Below are 18,006 nucleotides of genomic sequence, written 5' to 3'. Positions count from 1 at the left end.
GTTCATAAATAAAGATAATTTGTACGGTGGCTAAAAAATTTATTCGAAACAGTTCACCCTTCGAGGAAGAAACATTCTTCTAGATGGGCATCGTATACACACCAGAAAACTCTAAGCATTAGAAATTTCTCTATAAAATGGTATAATTATGCTCTCACTCCCGGGCCACACAACCCATAGACTGAAAGCCCTGACATTTTGTTCTTCAAGCCATTGAGCAGTTATTACATCAATGACATGGAGAAATTTCTACGACAGACGAAGAAATGGGAAGTTAGAAGTTGTCACCGAGCTCTATATAGCAATATTGCTTGGTAAAGCATATGGACAAGCAGCAACAATAGTTACGGGAATGAAAGATTTTGGAGTTTAGCCAGTGAACAAAGATGCATTCCAAGACTCTCATTTTGTTGCAGCAGTGCAATTTGAAACAAATGATATTCCTGTCGTAGAAGTTCCTGGTACAAGCCTAACTGCTTCCACTAGTGGACTGTCACATGACATGCAGGCTACAGGGAGAAAATCTGTTGCAACTACCAGTGGAACAGAATCAGAACCGCTTCCGGCTGTTGCATCAACATTGTTGTCAAAAGTTAAAATTTCTTCAGGTGAAATATCTCCAATTCCATCTAAATTCTCAGTTGGAAAAGGCTCAAACAAAGCCCAAAATCAATACTGTTAACAAATGGCCCATAAAAGAATGTCCTAGAAGCTGAAAAAACACAAAAGAAAGAAAAAGCATCGCTGTGAAAGACGACTCCAAACTTCTGGGTGAGAGAAGACAGTAAAGGCTAAACTTTCCTTGTGTTCAGTAAATAGGCCTATGAGTTGCAACAAGAATTCATGGTTATGTGATATGTGTTGTGAAGACTTCAAGGAAGGCATGATTCAATGTCTATCGTGCAGAGTGTGTGTTCATGAGATATGCTGGTGTCAGAAAATGGATCAAAATGTAATATTGCGAAAAATGCAACTGAACTCACCAAGAACGACAACTGATACAGTAATTTCTGTACGATTTATAAGTTAATATTAATAGTAGGTGTTCACTTCCACGCCTGTCGAATTAATTTCTACCTTTTCGTTGCCCTGCGTTGGCAACACGCTTTTGAGATTTGTCGTTCCTAGAATTCGGTCGCTAAAAGCGTAGCTGGCCTGTAACGTTGTAATTCTTATTCTAAAACTTATCTGTACTCCTGAATTATTACTAAATGTTTACGTGTGGATGTTATATCATTAAATGTCTTCAGTTTGATTTAAATACACCAAGAGTCGTTGAATTTATTAAGGATATTTAAAACCGAAACTGCGTCATCCATGTCGGCGCCATTCTAATACGAGGAACGTAAACAGTAGGTTTAATTATTTCATATTATTTGAAAGTTTTCAAGTTATGGTTATTTTTCTTTTTATACTAGCCTAGCTATAAATTACCCTCAAATTCTCATATTCATTAAATTGTTTCTAATAAACGAAATTCAATATTATTTCGTAGATTTTCACGTTAGGCCTATTTTATGAAGTTACAATCAACAGTAGGGGAGATAACGAAAGTAATGGTCAGCATATGCTGTCAAGTGCTTTCTGAAAACTCAAGAAATCTGAACTTGTTTAGGTGTTACTAATTTGCGCTAATGAACGCATAGTCCGAGTGTCCGCATAGAACGCACAGTCATGTGAAGAACGTATAGTCCGAATGCCTTTTGTGGGTTTCCTGTATGCAGACTCTCATGGCAATAAAAAATATTAATGTTTAATTGAAAAGTTTCAGAATATGTCTGTGCACCAGTCATATATTACGTCAATATGTGAGGAATAAAAAACTTTAAGTACTGATCGGCTTATCACTTCTGTGTAATCTGAAGAAGCGGATTCCATTTCTGAAGCAGACACTGTGAAAATTTCTGCTACAAAATCCTTGATGGTTTTCAGTGTTATCTAATGTGAAAGGAGGGTGATATTTTGTCACCAATTTGGACCTATATATTAGGGGTCCTTCTATTAAGAGAAGATGTAAGGAGCTAAAGACATTTTCCCCATGTACTCGGGTGGCGTAATTATTATCTTGCTTCAAAACTTCGAATGTCTCCTCAAATATTTATATAGGGCTAAATTTGCATGCTACAACTAATCGCTAAGACTCTAGCTATGCAAATGTAGTCATAATAAAGCTAGAAACTAACTGAACATTAAAAAATATGACGAGGTAAGACTAACGTTGACCATCTTTAAAAAAAATAGGAATACTCCGGAAAGAGGCTCATCCACAGCTTGGCGCAAAATGAAGAATATCCGGTAAGCAATAAACTATGTTATTTTGTTTAATATAATAAAATATTGCTTTTATTGAAATATTGTTATAAAGTAAAACATGGTTTATTAAAGACAGTTTTGTCAATTAAGAAAGGAAATAAGTAGATAACTTGCAAGAATTACGTAATGAACCTACTGGCTAAGTTAGGGAACTATAACAGCGTAATATTTTTGAGGAAAGTAGCGCAAGTTTTTCGCAATAAACTAACTTTGTGCAAATCTATATAAAATGCGACCATTTAAATATAGGCTACGGTAATCAGGTGCCAATAAATTATTTAGTTCAAATATTTTCACTTGATTATAGAAATAATGAACCAATTGCTTTGTAATCAAACGCATTTTAAGAATTTATTGTTGATTATTGGAAGCAATAAATGTATCAAAGCTTTCATAACATAATTTATAAAGATTAGTAACGTCAAAGAAAACTAAATAAGAGAAATTAAAACCATTCTTTTTGTCAGCAAAATGGAAGTTATAATTATAATAATAAAAACAATAATAAATAGACAAGAGAAAATAAAATTGGTCCTTTCCCATTTCTGACCTTTCGCTGTATATATAAACCTGACAACTGAGAGAAAAGTATAAAAAATTACAAATCGATTGAGCAAAGTAGCTCGGTTTGAAGAAAGGAAACCGAATTTTTATCAGTTGAATATATCGACCTGTGGAAAGTGCGTAGGGAACGTCGATTCGACCTATGGGAGAAGCGTGGATGTGTTATTAGAATATTTTCAAAACTTTCTTTAAAAGAAATTCTGCAAAAGTCTGTAATTTATTTTTGTATATTCATAACATTTTGGACCTGTTCAATTTCAACCCCCATAATTTAAAACTTATTGTGTATCTTAATATATTCGTAATTTGCATGGGATGATAAATTTCAATGAATTCATTTCCTTTGAACCAACAATTAAATCTGATATTAATTCTTTAATAGCAAATAAATTGTTCTCTGAAAGTTATAGTATTTAGAACTTGAAAATGGCACCTACTAATAATGTGGAAATATCTTTTTGGACTAGATTAAAAATTAACTTTTCTGAAAATCGTTTTAATATTTTCCAAGTTAGATATATATTTGACATATCAATGCTTTAATTTGTTTCGACTGAAAAAACACTTTCGAATTTAATATTTTCGTTTGCATAGTTAAATTAGCTTAAATCTTCTTTCTTATTGTCTGCTTCCCTAAATTAGATGAATGGAAATAATACATATTTTGATACATTTTTCGTGCTTTTTGAAATTGAACTTCTTCGCTGTTCAAGGGATGGGTTGCAACATGGAGAAAGAAAAATGTTCTGTTCATTTGGTAGTCGACAGAGCTTTATATACAAATTTATAAGTCAATAATATACAAATATATATGCAATATTGCGTCAACAAATAATAAATAAATATTAATCTGTTCCCATAAAAATAATTTCTTTACTGTTATAAATTTATTAATTGCAGAAATGATAGACTAACTTTATTATTTGTATTTTTGTGTTATTTGAATACGCTAATCGACAGAATAGTAATAAATGCATTTACCTCCCACTCACGAAATATTATGACAATAACCCTGCCAGAGCACCATGCCAGATGCACTTAGAAAAATACCAAGATTAAAATGTACACTTTCCTGCAGATTTGTTGCTCTGGAAGTTATCTGACCGTAAAGTACAGTGTACGATTTTGGTCGAAGTACAATAGACTGCTCGTCAAAATTTAAATGTATTTAGGAGAATAAAACTTAAATATTATTTATTGAAAAATGATTAAAATATTTTGTACAAAAACATTACTTAAAATAGATTACCAAGCATTTTAGGGTCTCATGCACCCCACTCAAGGAGTTCAACTATGGTGGGAAAAAATAGCCAATCCATTGGATTGATATTTCCTGTTTCCAGGCATTCTGATCCTAAACATACTCGACGCGGCCAAGCATTGTCATCCATTAAATAAGAAAGTCCGGGCCATTAGCACCCCTAAACAACCTTACATGAAGTTCTAAGATATAGCTCACTAACATCTGTGAATCGTTACAAAATCTTTATCGAAGATATGAAGTTGGTTGCGGCAAATTTTTATAATTCTATCTTCTCTGTCGAAACGAGATTTTTCAAGGGAATGCAAGTTACGTATTCCTTTCTTCCTCCAGATGAATACATGCCTAGAATGACCGTTCAGGCTTTAACCTGGGCTCGTCAGTAAGCTGAATATGATTTCACGGAACACAGTCACGATACCACCTTAACACCAGCATTACGACGTTTTCCGTATACCTATAACTGCGATCAGCGGTCAATTTAGCCGCTTGTTTCGAACAGAAGAAAAGGCTCGCTTTTTTCTAATATTATGTAAATTTGATGCTTATAACGATATATTTTGCTTGTTTAATATATAGATAAAGTTAATTGAGTAAATACATGCAACCAAATGATAATTTAATCTAACAAAGAGCGAAATAAAAGAGAGTAAATCTATAAATCGATCTATAATTTAATATAACAAAGATCTAAAAGAGACATAAAATCACTCTAGATATTTTTAAACTTCTCATGATTTAATAAATTGCCTCATAAAAATTCAATATAAAATAAATACGTTAAAAAAAGACATATTAATACTTACATTACTCGGTTTTGCAGTGAATACATATTACTAATTCTTTAATTTTACATGTGCAGGTTCCGCAATACATTTTACAGTATTGACACGTATTCAAAGTTTTGTTGCCACTGCATGCATTTATTTGACATTGTTTACGCTTATGCGAAGGGTTGAAGCAAGTAAAAATTCTCTTTTCATTAGATACAGAAAGTTTGTGAATTTTGGATGAAATGTACATCTTTCAAAGCTCTTCAGCCGTATTGAAAATAAAATCACGATGGCTGATATTTTTATATTCAGTTGTTTCCCTGTAAATTATCTATGAATTTATCCCGGCGAAATCAAGAATATAAAAATAAATCTGAAAGGTCTTATATTTTAAATTACGTCAAAAGGAGCGTTTTTTGAACGTTTTATGTACTACCTTTATTTATTAAATATCATGTTCTTTACACATAAACCATAAAATTCAGGTCAACACCAATGTCGCAAAATAATTTTTAAATGAGCGTATCTTCAGAATTTTCGATAGACAGATCCGTGCGCTGGAGATAAAAAAGGTTTTTTCCCCCCCGTAGAGTGTTGCCATTGCTCGTTTTTAAATCGTTGAGTTTTTTTATGAAAAATTCGTTAAAGTTATACAAAATATGAAATGGATAATAAAACAAATTTCAAATTTCAAATAGGTACCAATGTTTTATCACAATGCGAGAAACATACAAACATTTATGCAGATTCTTCATTATTTAATTATTTCAAATATAATACAGGGCGATAGTATTTGGTGGCAACGAATTGAAAAGTGACACAGCCTTTTAAATTTTTCATTGCAAAACGAAATCAATAGTCCTTCAGGGACAAAGCCCCATTTGGACAAAAAACTTGAAGTTCGAACTGTAAAAAATTCAAATCTTTCGAATTATTGTTTTCATCAGGTGTGATTTCTAATGCTGAATGCAAGGTACTCAGGAGCAGGACATTCTTGTTTTTTCCCCTTGATAAAACGTAAACGTTACATTGTCATGCTTAGCAATCTTACTAAAACAGAGCTCATCTCTCGTATTTCTAAAAGAAAAAGACACCTCTCTCTTTGAAAGATCCATTGTGCCAAAGCACCTTATCGCTGAATTCCTCATTCCATTTACTAATTTGAGCGGTTTCATCAAGCGTTGTTCATCTACTGCTTCTCCGGCTGGTCTTGTTTAGTCTTTTCCCAAGTACGGAAATCCGTTCACTAAATATTTTGACTGAACATAGCATCAGCAGCAAGCCAAAATTTAATGAGGAATTTTGTCCGACGTTTTAGGTATAGACTGAATAAATCGGCATCGGTTCTCCATGGGAAATAATTGTTCATCCACTCTTATATTTTTGTCCAGTTTATAAGATTTCAAGCAGTTTCTATAAAAGAATTGCAAACATATGAAAAAGGGGCAAATGGATCAGTTTTCAGTCTTTAGGATCTTGATCTAAACTTTTACTCCATCAGACGAATAGAATTTGCTTTTTTCAGTAGGAAAAATGCAGTCCTCGTCGGATAAACTGGATGTAGTTTTGGTATGAAATTCTTCATCAGGTTCAGTTTCTGAAGTAAAATTGTCACCAGAAAGACTCTAAAAAAACTTTCATCATCTCTTCCTTCGACCAACGCTTCTACGCGACATGATAAACAGGTCAAAACAACAAAAGTATTCAAATGAGGTAAAGTACATTTGTGTCTACAGAAAAATAAACTTACTAACACAAACGAAATGCGCAGACATGTGGCGCACAAAAATTCCGAGCATGTGTTTTTATTCTCCCTGTCCTCCCCTCCCCACTCACTTCTGCTAAATATGCAATTTTGTTTACCAAAAATAGCACTTGTTTATCTATGAGAAAACCGGAACCAGCTAAATGTGCCATAAAAATATTGAGAATTCTATAATTTCTGAATACAGTCAAAATGACCGACAGCCGTAATTCTAGGTATAAACAATAATATTGTCGAAACTAATTTTTTTAAAATGAAGAAAAACGTATCGTGTAATATTCGTAAGTTTTTAGAAAACGTCAAAAAATACCAAAGTTATAAATAAAGAATTAAAAAGGTCATGCCCAGTTAAAATGGAGATACGGTCAAAATGACCGCTCTCGTAACTCGGGTGTTAAATAAGACCATTTGGAAGATGAAGTGAATATGATAAAAACCATTAGTTTCTTCGAAGAAATTTCAACTTTGAAAAGCTTTGTTTCTAACTAGGAAACGACTAACTCGAGGTCTCTGTGAGCTCGAATGCCTGAAACCATCTCTTTTGTAATCACTTTAGGAATTCTTTGAACAGACTACGACATAACATTCTTCAGCTTCAGTTAGTTCTCTTGAACAGGCTGACTACTAACTGATTTACTACTTTAAAAGGATAAAACTTATTTTTGATGTGTCACTCAATTACATTCAGATTTTAGGCGACTCTATGCGTTTTCTCCCCTCTCGAGTCAACCAGTTTAGTTTTATTATGGATAACTTTTGCCTAACCTATTAAAGAAAAGCCTAACTTTCAGTTGCAAGATACAATTCCGGTTGGTTCTATTACGGCTTTACGGCTAAACGTTAATTTGGATAGACGAGTTGAGACCCCGCCCTCACATCAAATCAAATCAGCATGATGCATTTGAAATCCAACATGCGTGAATTGAATAATACCATGCCCATAGCATAATTTGCATATTTTATGAACTATGTGCAGAAGTCCAGTTTTGCATTCAGTTGCAGGTATTTAACATAAATAATTACTTCGTAGGTCACCGCCTGAAAACTAGCCATTTTCTTACACTAATATCCAATTCCTTTATGATAATGTTAAATACGTTAAGAATTCGATATTTGATGATAATACTATTCATTTATGATATTACCTTTTCATAGCCATAGCTCTGCCACATTTAAGATTTTAATTTTTGTTTTCCTAACGATCCTTCTTAGTGTCTGAGTAATATTTTTACAGAGAAGACGACTGTAACTCATAAGCATCCTTTATATTACAGAAGAGATATGTTTCTAATTAGAGTCAGCACTGGAAACAATATAAGAATTGATAAAAAAATCAGAAGAAAATCAAAATGTTGTATTTCAAGTTACAGGGTAGTTTCTTCTACTTTTACACATACCTTCGTGATGTAACTGGAACAACACTCGACGCGTATTTGGGATTTCCAGGGTTCGAGTCCCGGCGAAGGCTGTGCATATTTTTCACGTTTACTGCTTCAAAATATCCTAAGGGCTCTAAAAGTTAATTTAGATAACATAGCATAACCATAACAAAAATACATAAAATTAATGGGAATGATTTTGAAGGAATTTCATTATGGAACTCTTTATTAAAATTACATGAAATAGACATACAGTGGATGGACAAAAATATGGAAACACCTTGTGAAATGCATGTTTGAAAAGAAAGATTGATTCTAATGAAATATGTAGGTGGCGCTGGCGTTTTTGACTACTGACGCCACCTATACAACTTCGTAAATGTGCTAAACAGTTCAGTTGTTGTCGGAGTACTGTTATGTGAGGTTGTCATTGCATTATGTCAGAGTTAACAGACTTCGAACGTGGGCAAATTGTTGAAGCACGTATGGTAGGTGCTTTCGTAAGCAAGGTAGCCGAGGTGTTTAGTGTTTCAAGAGGTACTGTATCGAAGATTTATTCCGCATATTTGAAAAGCGGAAAATCATCATCTGCTAAATCACAGCGCGGACGAAAGTGTGTCCTGAGTGATCGTGACAGACGATCATTAAGGGCAATTGTGACGAAAAATAAGAAGACCACAGCTGAAAAAGTTACTGCTGAAATGAATGTTGTGTTACCGAACCCTGTGAGTACCAAAACAATTAGAAGGGAGCTTCATAAACAGGGAACTGCTGGCCGTGCTGCAATTGAGAAGCCACTCATCAGTGATGCTAATGCCCGTAACAGGAAAAGGTGGTGTTGAAGTCATAAAGCCTGGACTATAGAGCAGTGGAAGCGAGTAATATGGTCTGACGAGTCTTCTTTCACATTGTTTCCCACTTCTGGCCGAGTTTACGTCTGGAGAACGCCATCTCAAGCCTATAATACAGACTGCTTGTTGCCAAGAGTGAAACATGGCGGGGGTTCTGTTATGGTTTGGGCAGCCATATCGTGGTTCTCTGCTAGCCCCATGATAACTGTGTCAGGGCACATGACTGCCAAGACTTATGTGATCAAGGCCGATCAAGTTCATCCCATGGTACAAACTTTGTTCCCCGATGGTGATGGTGTCTTCCAAGACGACAAAGCCCCTGTTCACACAGATCAGTCCAGGACTGGTTTTATGAGCACGAGGATGAGTTGTCCCATCTCCACTGGCCACCACAGTCACCAGACCTGAATATTATCGAACCTTTGTGGTCTACATTGGAACGGAAAGTGCGTTCTCGTTATCCACCGCCAACATCGTTATCTGAACTTGCCACCGTTTTGCAGGAAGAATGGTATAATATTCCCTTGGCAAACATACAGGAACTTTATTTATCCATTTCGAGAAGACTGCAATCTGTTTTGGATGCTAACGGGTTTCCAACATCATATTATACAAAGAAACATGTTTTTTTAAAGGTGTTTCCATATTTTTGTCCAACCCCTGTAGTTCTCCTCAAAACATTGATTTGTGGTTCTAATGTTGAGCACCATTGTTACAAATCAAAATTACATTAACTGAACGAACGGTAATTTGTAACATACCTTTTTACTGGATGAGGAATATTGTAGCTTTAGAATATCATTTCTCACAGAGAAGAAAACTAAGCTTTTAATTTTGTAACAATTGTGCATACTGAAACTTAAACCAGTGACAACTATACAAGGTAATTTCTTCTTCGAAAAAATAAATTGTGTTTGTAACATACGAAGAAAATAAAGTGATAGCTGTCCCTTCCAAATGTAAAATAATTTCAATTTGGGTTGTAGATTACCTCTATACACAGGTAGAGTGAAAGCAAACATCATAACTTAGAATCGCAAAAGATACTATATGTTATGTTATATATATATATATATATATATATATATATATATATATATATATGATAAAACATATATATTATGTATATGATATAAAGATACTATAAGTAAGCTATGTCGTATATAATACCTTCATTCACCATATTCAAATTTACTGTAAAATACGTAGTCTTGAATTTTGGGTGAGGTGTTTTCGAATGGATATATCTATTATTCAAAAATTAACATTATAAAATTGCTTAATATTCCTCACCATTTTATGAATTTTATACTAATTTCATATCTAGGGGCATGCATTTTTTAACCTTTACTAATTAATCTAAACAAATTCTAATGTTGACGCTAGTTGTTGAAGTTTCCGCTTTCGTGAATATTTCTCTAAATGAATTGAAATGAAGGCAGAAATGTTCTTTTGTTATTTCTTGAAGTACTCTGCAAATATTTGTTACACTTTTATCAATATGCATTTGGAGCAAATAACATCGTAGATATCACACACAGTTTTTCCAAAATTATGAATAAGTTAATCATCTTTCATTTTACAACAATATTCATAAACAGGAACATCGAGAGAAGTATATAATAGGGTTTTAGTCGCAATCTAATGAAATGTCATATCCTAGTGCTTATTTCAGTGGTTGAATATTAAAACCCTAATTTTTGTTTCCTTTTCATGTCTCCGAGCTACAAAATATTATTCAAACTATGAAACAAACCTATATTACTATTTACGCTCTCGCTATACTAACAAGTTCTCTAGCAGATCATATTAAAACGTCTTTGTTACTGACGACCCCAAAGCAAAAGTAAGTTGAAACATTTTACTTTCTTATTTTCGCAATGAGTACATCATAGGCTATGTCTCATAAATCCCACCAAATCTGAATCAGAATCTTCTCCAACCTTCAAAGTGGATTAAAATCTGACAGCTTAACAGCAGCGGGCTACGTGTGTCACGTAAAATCTGAATAATTGGCGTATTTGCAAATTATTTTAAACCTATACCTGCATCATAAATCCTTCATCTATTACATAAACAGCCCGTAACTCCTTTACGAATTTCCGGAAACGAATTAAATGAAGCCAAACATTAAAGAATGCATTGAATTCACTTCAATTGAAATGATTCGAATAAACGAATAACTCTTCATTAGTACACAATTGTGTAAGATAATTACTAAAAGCAGGAGGTTTAGAAAAAATTTTGCATCTGCATTCAGTGCACTTACCTCATCTCAAAGATTATAGTAATTTGAAAAAAATTCTTTATTAGATAAAAAATATTTTCTTTTGAAACGCAAAAGCAATTAAACAAAACTTTATATGTATACATAAATGTATGTTAACATAAGCACACAAAGAAAAGTTCTTATATTAAAAATGCTTATTATTTAATGTATTTTAAGTGTAGATTTACAGCAGCAGAGCTTGAGGTGTTATGATAGTTTTTTCTTAAATCTGTGATTTAGTTTAGTTTGATTAAGCATAAAAAAATTAAACTACTAATTAACTGTTTCATTTATTAAGATTCATCAAATGTAAATTATTAATAATACAGTAATTTGCTATTTTCTGTCATGAACGCAAATTCTTCATATCCTGATAATAATACTATAAACATAATCTGTAAACAATAAAATAGATAAAATATTTTTGCGCGTGTTCGCATAGCTCAGATAGCGTGGGCTAACAGCTATGAAATTGGACTACGTAATATAGATTATCCAATGTGTGATTCTATAAATGTTTGGGTCAATGGGATTCCTTCAAAATTCAATTTAGAGGTTTTTTTTTTTTAAATTTGAACCGTTTTATAAAAATTTATTCAATTCAATAAGCTTTCCATATTTAAAAAGGGATCGTTTCCAAATGGATTCCAGAATTTAAAACACTGGTGCATGTATAAGGACCATTGGTAAATTAGCCATTTGTTGCTAGATGTTTTAGTCAAGCTTCAGTGCACTAAATAAAACAAGAAGGAGGAAAAGAGCATCATCCAAAAACCAAAAAACAATAATACAGAAAAACGTTGTTCCTTCTTTTTTTCTCTAAAATTTGCCAGCTTTTGATTACGAAGCTAACCATCAAATACTACATTTCCAGTGGAATATTATGCCTGTTTTTGTGTACCAATAGTGTTTGAAAACTGATCCTAAAGGAGACAAAGAAAAATCTTCTACTTGATGACTGCAACAACGTGTCCGCAGAAGACATCGCTTTTATTGGGTTTTAGGATCAGTTTTCCAACACTATTGGTACATAAAAACAGGCATAACATTCCACTCGAAATGTAGCATTTTATGGTTATTTTAAAGGAGACAAAGAAAACTCTTCTGCCTGATGACTGCAACAACGTGTCCGCAGAAGACTTCTCTTTCATTGGATTTTTATCGACAGTAGAAGCCGTAACAGCTGTAGAACATATTCTATAAAGCGTTAAACAAGATTTTGAAATTTTTTCATAGTTTCTTTTTTTACACGTTTTCATTCGTAAATAAATGCTTGGGTGTCGTATATTATAACAATCTCTTACCAGATTTGCTAAACTTATACATATATGCAAACAGTAGTGTACTGTGTTGTTGTACTTTGCTTTGGTTTTTTTGCATTAATGTCAGGGGTAACGCCGATAAGCAGGTGTTAAAAAAGCAACTTAACGCCGATAAGCAACTGATTTCCAAGCATCGGGGTTCATCGGGGTTGGAGTCCTCCTGGCCAACGGGCTGTCTGTATGGGCGTTTTCGTGGTTTTCCTCATGTCTAGCGTGGATATGATACAATTTCCCGTAAAACGCCATCCACGGAGCATCTCTCCCTTTCTCTGTAGAGCCTAATGGCGGAGCTCGTAATAAATAAATTTTAGAAACCATAGAAATCACCATTTGAAAATTTGGAGAGCATTCCTGAACTTCTGAATTTATGTTTTATGCTGTGGGACGTGACTGTTCGAAAATCTGATTAGTAAACAACTAAATATGCAAAAATTGCAAACTGTCTCTCTTTTTGATTTTAGTTTGAAAATTTTATTGTTAAAAATTGTTTTAAAGGTAACGTACTTTCAATTTTGCACGCGATTACATATTCTGCATGTTTCAGGTTTATATTAGGTGCTCACTCGTCATATAAGCGTGGTGATTGCTGGGCAGTATCAAGCGAAATTTTTATTAGAAACATTTTTGAAAGGTTTTCATTTGAACTTTTCTAGTTCACTCCTTTGAAGCTAATTATGCTCCATTTACTACTTTTTCCTTTATAAAGTTACCTATATAGCTTAATGACCTAATTTTCAACTCTGAAATATACCACTAATGCGGTTAATTAAATAATTCGTGATAAAAATCCTAAATGGCAACGTGTTAATTTAAACGATTTTCAACGTATTCCTTTGCTTAAAAAAGCAACTTTTCTGTGACTAAGAAGTTTTGAAACTAACATTTTCTGGAAAACAAAATGCAAGTGATCGTTGAAATAAAGACATATAAAGAAATAAGTAGTGGCATCTGAAAGAATCTTAAGTGTAAAAAGAGAAAAATTCTTTGCCAAACATTTTGAGTTATCTTTCACTTTACCATGACTTCCCCCCTTACACACACCTTTTGGATACTGGGATTTTAGATGATGATGATATCTTAAGATTTCTTGCTTTTGTTACAATTTTATTCCCAAATTCTCTACCACTTTCTGTACGTAACTTTTTATTTTTGTGAAAGACTTTTTTTATCATTTAAAATTTAATAAGTTTTAGAAAAAGTAACAGTTGAATCAACTAATAAAAAATTTGAGTAATAATAAAAAAATCTCTTTAGAGAGCAATAAATATCCTGCTAGACTAAAAAAATTGCAGTAAACCCTTTTTTTTATCTTTTCGGGATTGTTTTTCATGTTCTCCTGGAAACCGAATTGCTACACAATGAAGATTTTTCTGCTAACAGTGAAGTTATCAGTTAGAAAGTGATAGCATAAAGATATCGCATTTTTGGTGAGAGTTGCTAATAGTTAAACAGTTATATATCTCATCATTTTGTTTCTGTTTATGCTATGAAAATATAATTGTAATCTTATTACTATTTAATAATATATTAAAAATATATTTAATAGCAGAAAAACTTAATTAGCCTAACCATAGCGTAGTTCTGAGACAAATATACATGAATATACATAATTTAAAATCGGGTACATTAATAGTTACACTAATAGTAACACTAATTAATTGTGGAAACTAATAATTAAGCTTTTTTAAATACTAAGCCTTCAAAGAATTTTCTGTTAAAAGCAGTCACAAGGACTTCCATGCGGAAATATAGAATATATATTAGGTGAATGACTAAAAAACAAAACAAACTTTATAAAGTACTTTCTGGTGATCATGATTTTAAATTAATACATATCAGTGCATTTAAATTATATTTAGACTTTATAATTCTCAGAAATTATAGCTTCCCAGATGTACTTAAAAACGAATTTTTAGCTATAGCTTATGCTGAAAATCCCCCCTTCCCTCAAACAAATACTTTTTTCCCACGTTTTTATTTATTTTTTAATTTTTTTTATTTGTAGAATAGTGAATACTGTAAAGGAGAATCATTGCGTTAACTAGCTAGAATAAGATGCATTTTTAATGCTTTTTATAGTCAATAAACCTGCAAGCACAAATACCAGACATTTTTGTTTAGATGTTCTGTCGTAGCAGCTTGTTTTCCCATTAGCAAGGGTATGAAGCAGCGGAATGAAGGGCGCTGTCACGTAGCATGAAAAGATGATTGATTGAACAGCATCATGACCCAGCGTTGCAATCTCATCATTTAGTAAGGCGTGTTTTCCGGTATTTAGGTGCGAAGCAATATCTAGTTATAGCCACTAGACATAAATTTGAGGTACCCTTTTACGCTTCACCAGTTACATAATGCATTTATTTGGGTAGTAGTTGCACAATCGAGATCTGTAGCGTACCGTTTGATACTTCATTTATTTAAATCTGCATAATGAATTCATACGGAATTCAAACCATCTGGTACAGTTGCTCTTCAGATTTCATACTTAATAAGTTGGTTATTTTATAATTTTTTTTCAATTGGTAATTTCCAGAAAATAATTTTCTAAGCCTGAGTGATGACGTGTTTATTTTTAATGCAAGGAATGTATTCCAGGGAATATATTTACGCTTTCCCGTCATTTTAAATTTAATTTTATAGATTGCAGGGAGTAATATTTATATTCTCAACGTTAATGACGTGTATTAGTCACTCATGTTTTGGTAAATGAAAATATCTTTGTAAACAATCGTTATACGTATAGCATTTCATAGAAGCCAAAGAAATACTTAAACTAACCATTTACTTTTCAATAATTAAAAACACATTTTACAAAGCTATGGTTAAGACATACTTGTGAATGGTGAAAACTGTGTTATTTTTCAAAACGCAGTTCAAAATTCTAATAATTTATTTGGCGATCACTAGGATCAAAAGGATACCATTATTATTAAGACACAGTTAGTCTGTCCTTTTAGTAAAGCATTTTAAAAATGTGTTGTAATAGAATTATTAAGTTTACACTCTATTCAGCTTATATTCTTTATCCAATTTATATTCTTTAAAAAGACTATACAACTATACGTATAAATGTATTTATCTGCATACAAGTTATTTAATTGTTTAGCTACATCCTAGTTCTTTTGATTACTCCGGGGTTAAGAACTATTTTCCAAGAAGTGGTGAATCAAAAAAGGCTACCAAGGATATCTTAAGCTACTCTAAATGTAAATGAGTTTTAACCTTAGACTTAATAGTAACATATGGGTTTAGGTTAAATATAAACTATGGTTTAAAACAAGTAGCAAATAGAAAAAAGAAACATCGAGTTAGGTTGATGTAGATTATGAGCAAAAGAACATAAATTCTCAAATGAAAATCGCAGCTAACCTAACAAAACTTTCACACAAATGTATCTAAGATTTTATATATTAATTAGCGGAGTAAAATTTTACCACACGCGAAAATAATTAATGGTCCGGCTGGAATTTTAAATACTGTGCCTTTTTTTCTTTCTGAGCACAGGTTGTTCGTATAGCAAATAGAACGAAGGAGTTGACCTAGAACTTTATCTGCAGCTACGATACAGACTGCGTGTCATTTGTACTAGACATATGAAACCTTTCATGCTATCATTAAAACAAACAAGGTGATAGTTTCTTATCGATTTATTTAAGCTTATCTTATTATTATGTCTATTTATTATATGTATTTATTTTATGCTTAAAATAAATAAAATAGTGTTAAAAATAAATACAAAACTAAACAATAAGTAATTTAAAAAATATTGTGTCTTACAATTGCCTTTTTTATAACTAGTCAGAAGAAATAGTTGTAGTAAGGTATTTTGTATGAAAACGTACATTCTAATATCAGAAAGAATTATAATTACCTACATAGACATAACAGTGCCTAATAATTTGATATACTAATTTCTACATAGATGTTTCTTGAATTTGTTAAGGGTAGCTGCTTTTTTGTATATACATTTTTTTCATGCAGCACTAACGAGGATTTCAATTGTCTTTTCATAACCTCTCCTCTTTCTTTTGCGCTACTCCTTTCCCCGTGAAGCATGGATGGTCTCTGTTTTAAAGATTTTTCTCTTCTCAGTTCCCTCTGCGAGAACTTGTATAGTGTTTACTTCGGTAATTCTGCATTGGATTATTTCCTTACAAACAATAGGTGCATTTATTGGAGGAAACAAGAAGATATTTCTAAATGCCTATCCCATTTTCTTGATGGAGCTTCTGCAAGTTATGCTCTTTCCTGTTTGATCTAATATATCATATCTCATTCTGCACTACTGTAAAATGTTACTAGTTCTAAGAGTTCCTGCGCACCTTATTTTACTTCTGAACTTAAATCTGAGATTCTCAGAATTATGTTCATTTACTTATAGGTTTATTTATACTTAGTGTTGTGTCACAATGTTTCATAATAATTGTTGAATGCTGTGGAACTAGAGAATACTTGTTTATTACTGCAGATGGTACGCCTCTTCAAGAAAGATTTGTTATTCTGATAAAACTTGCTACATTGGATTATAAATTTGCTATATGTCCCAGGAAAGCAAAGATATTACCAGTGCAAACTTTTCCTCCTATATTGGGAAAAGGCTTGTGAAGAACAGAACTTCCATGCTTTACTACAAAGCTCTCACAGACTTGTATTTTTCAAGGAAGACCAGGTTCCTCAATCAGTATATTTACATTTTCTCTCTATTCATAACCATCAGATGCATCTTATTTGTTAAGTACAATGATACAAACACTTTTTTCAACGTAACATTTCTTCGTAGAATATGGAAATAAACCTCTTTTGAAACTATTTCCATTTATTCGAAATTAAGCTTCATGTTCGCCGCTGTTTGGTAAGATGTAGGACTTCTACATGTTTAATTTTATCATTTATATGAGGATTATTTACTGTAAAATGTTTTTACAAGCTCTTTAGTATTTAGCTGACAAAACGATCCAATGGACTTCGGCGCGGATCTAGACATACACGTTTCTTAACTCCATCTTAAAACATTATTTACCATAAAATTCTAGAGCAGCTTGTTCGAGTATTTTCTAAAAAATGTCATGTGGCCCCACTTTCAAAGCTAAAATGTTGGAAATATAAAAATAAAAATTTTAATAGGCGTTCGTTTGACAACGTCAGTACTAACCTATTTCAGTTACTCAGAAACCGTTAATTTGTTTTCAGTGATAACCTGCTTCAGTAACTTAGTAGCAGTAGTTTAAATTATGGAAATATTTTTACCGATATGAAACTCGGAGCTGCGAATCTGTATCCAAAGTTCATAATGGATTAGTGGAAATGTGCTTTTATGCAATTTCACCAAATGTATTCTTTCCGAATTTACTTAAGAGTAATTGAACCAATATCAGGTTACCCCTGCTTATCTTAGCTCATTTATGAACTTTCTACCAGCTAAGAAGTCGTTCAACTATTCCCTTTCTTTACAAAGACTTCAGTATGTCCATTAGCTAATTTTGAAACTGTGAAGATGGGTGATAGCGTA

Source organism: Stegodyphus dumicola, chromosome X1, assembly GCF_044657685.1.
Source record: "Stegodyphus dumicola isolate Sdum_Otavi_A_Nest chromosome X1, ASM4465768v1".
Classification (NCBI taxonomy): domain Eukaryota; kingdom Metazoa; phylum Arthropoda; class Arachnida; order Araneae; family Eresidae; genus Stegodyphus; species Stegodyphus dumicola.
Note: the sequence above shows the minus strand (reverse complement) of the source record.